The sequence below is a fragment of the Capsicum annuum genome, unplaced genomic scaffold (genome assembly GCF_002878395.1).
Source record: "Capsicum annuum cultivar UCD-10X-F1 unplaced genomic scaffold, UCD10Xv1.1 ctg995, whole genome shotgun sequence".
Lineage (NCBI taxonomy): Eukaryota > Viridiplantae > Streptophyta > Magnoliopsida > Solanales > Solanaceae > Capsicum > Capsicum annuum.
The window spans coordinates 4258832-4262001 of NW_025896043.1; the positions used below are offsets into that span (position 1 = coordinate 4258832).

The window sequence follows — 3170 nt, forward strand, 5'->3', positions numbered from 1 at the left end:
ATCAACGGTCAATATTAAAAATAATTTTCACAATTCTTTTTCTTGAAATTAGGGGTGTGCATCGCTCCATTCGGTTTGATTTTATATATTATCAGTTTGATTTATCGGTTATCGATTTTTAAATAAGTTAAACCAATAATCAAATCAATAAGGTATTTTTTTAATTAATTTTTTGTTTATCGATATTTTGTCCTTAACGGTTCGATTTTTGATTTAACCAATAAGAAAATATGCATAAAATAGAAATAGTAGCAACTAATTAACAAGAAAAAAAATGAAATCTTAATTGCAGCAAAAATCATGCATGATGTGTTTTATTTTACAAGAATATTATTATTTTTCTCATCATTATCACATTTATTAAAATAGCGGGCCTAATTCAATTTCTCAATGTGTTTATTTTCTAGCCATCTTGTACACAATAAATATCAATTTTAATCAAATTGATATTAATTCTATTTTTGACCCATTTTAAAGTAATTTTAATCTCAGCCGTTGATCAAAATTGATCCAACGGCTGATGTTGACACCCAATTTTGACCTCTCAATACTACTTTTAGGCTGCTATTTTCTCAAAATTATTTGATTTCAATTATTAATATTTTTGTACACATTAATTTTAAATACATATTGACATGTCACATTCATAATTTAGAAAAATTCACAAATTGAAATATATGAATTATTTTGCAGTATCACTTTTATAATTCATTAATTTGAATATATTATTTCTCCATGTAATTTTATTAATATTTTTGTTAATTCTTTTCGTAAATGTGTAGTAGTAGTAGTAGTATCATCATTAGCAACGATTTTATATAATAAATTTTTAGCCAATTTGTGATTAACTTCAAATTTTATTCAATTTTTAACTCTTTTTAAAATATGTTTAATCTCAGCCGTTGATCAAAATTGATCATACGGCTGAGATCCCACCACCCTTCCCTTTCCTTTTAAATAAAACATAAACCCTAATCTCTCAATTTCAACAAAAAACAGCCGCCCAATACTAGCAGCAGTCGGCGAAGCAGCCATAGCTGCTGCTGCTGCCTTGATCCATCCTCCCCACGCTGGAGTGCCGCCGGCCAACACAAACCAGTGATCTGCTTGGCTTTGGTAAGAGCTATCTCCATTTGTTCTTTCGTAATCTGTAGCGAACTCTATTTTTAGGATATATTAATTTTTTTGGTATTTCACTTTTCTGAGATCTAACATCATGCTAAATAAAGAAAGCCATCTTTTGGTATAGTTCTAGCACAGGAGCAACTAGTAATGCATAGGAAAATTTTGGGATGCCCTTGGACCTATTTATGAAGGATGTGGTTAAAATTCACTGATATTTTTTTATCATATCTTTTTGTGCAAATGTAGCACCTTGTCAAGCTGTTCAACAATACAATTATTTTGTTCCGAATATTATTCCTGAAAATTATTGTTATACCACTACTGTTAGAGGTGCATTTATATAAGTTGTTTTTAAATTGAATTCCTTGAATATTCAATTATTGTGATTCTACAACTTTGATTTGATCTTTATAACATATTAAACATCGAAAAGATGCTTCATACATCATCCACAAAAGAATGAAGTGATATTTTCATCAATATCAAGTATTACAAACATAGAAGAGATTGAAAAGAAGTTGGAAAATGGATTTTTTTGATTTTGAAAAAGCAACATAGACTTTGGCCCTCTTTTAAGCCTATGTTTAAGGTCACATTGTCACTTTCTATTTACACCATGTGTTAGAAGTAGTAGTAAATTGAGAAGCATCTTTCAATGTCTACTTGTCCTTGTACAAGAAATAAAACAGATAGATCCTTAATCTTTCACCTCAAAACTTTTGAATGAAAAAAAAAGTTTAGCAAAAATTACTTTGATATGAGTCTGATAGTTCAAGATGTGGAACTTTGTTTGCCTCACATCAAATAGCTACTCACTCTCTTCACTTTTACTTGTAATATTTCGCTTTTCAAAAGTTAGTTGGACTAATTTTCAGAGATAAATTAAAAATAGATAAATTTAATATCTAAACTTTAGATATTTTCAATCTCTTCTGTTTAGTCTTTCTTATTTGTTTTATGCAATATCTTCCTTTTCTCATAAAAGGCATCAATGATGAATAATCCAATTTGTTATCCTTGCACTTTGATTGTTGAATGAAGATAATGATGGGGGAACATTTCTGAGATGCTTTTCTTTTCCTTCTTTCTTTGCTTGCATAGTATTTTTCACTCCATTCAAAATCATTCTATTGGAAAGATTTATTTATTTCCTAATCAAAATCATTAATTTTTTGCAAATATGTTAACAGTGATTTTTGTAAAATCATTTGTAAAATAACTAGTGACTTGAAAATGGTTAAGTGTAGTTATTTGAAAATAGTTAAATATAGTGACTTGAAAATGTGAATTAGTTAGTTGAAAATAGTTAAGTGTAGTGACTTGAAATGCTAATACATGACTTGAAAATGACTTGAAATATGTACTAGTGACTTGAAATGTGAATAAGTTATTTGAAAATTATTAAGTGTAGTGACTTGAAAATGATTAAATGTAGTTACTTGAAATTGAGAACTTGTGACTTGAAAATGATTAAGTATAGTGACTTGAAATGCTAGTACATGACTTGAAAATGGTTAAGTGTAGTTACTTGAAAATGGTTAAGTATAGTGACTTGAAATGTTAATTAGCTATTTGAAATGGTTCGAGTGTAGTGACTTGAAATGTGAATAAGTTATTTGAAAATTATTAAGTGTAGTGTAGTGACTTGAAAATGGTTTAGTGTAGTTACTTGAAATTGCAAACTTGTGACTTGAAATCGGTTACTAGTGACTTGAAAATGGTTAAGTGTAGTTACTTGAAATGTGAATTAGTTACTTGAAAGTGGTTACGTATAGTGACTTGAAATGAATGATTAAGTGTAGTGACTTGAAAATGGTTAAGTATAGTTATTTTAAATGTAAAGTAGTTACTTGAAAATGGTTAAGTATAGTGACTTGAAATGTGAATTAATTATTTGAAAATGGTTAAGTGTAGTTACTTGAAATGTGAATTAGTTATTTGAAAAATTGGTAAGTTTAGTGACTTGAAATGTCTACTAGTTATTTGAAAATGATTAAGTATAGTGACTTGAAATGCTAGTACATGACTTGAAAATGGTTAAGTAT

At 28.2% G+C, this 3170-nt stretch overlaps 1 non-coding gene across 1 annotated transcript; it reads left to right on the forward strand.

Annotated features, from left to right (window-relative positions):
• The first annotated feature begins 2107 nt into the window (after nt 1–2107).
• On the forward strand, nt 2108–2197 carry LOC124895767. Its single transcript, XR_007051874.1, has one exon. It is a non-coding gene; the product is annotated as a small nucleolar RNA snoR26 (small nucleolar RNA).
• The last annotated feature ends 973 nt before the right edge of the window (nt 2198–3170 follow it).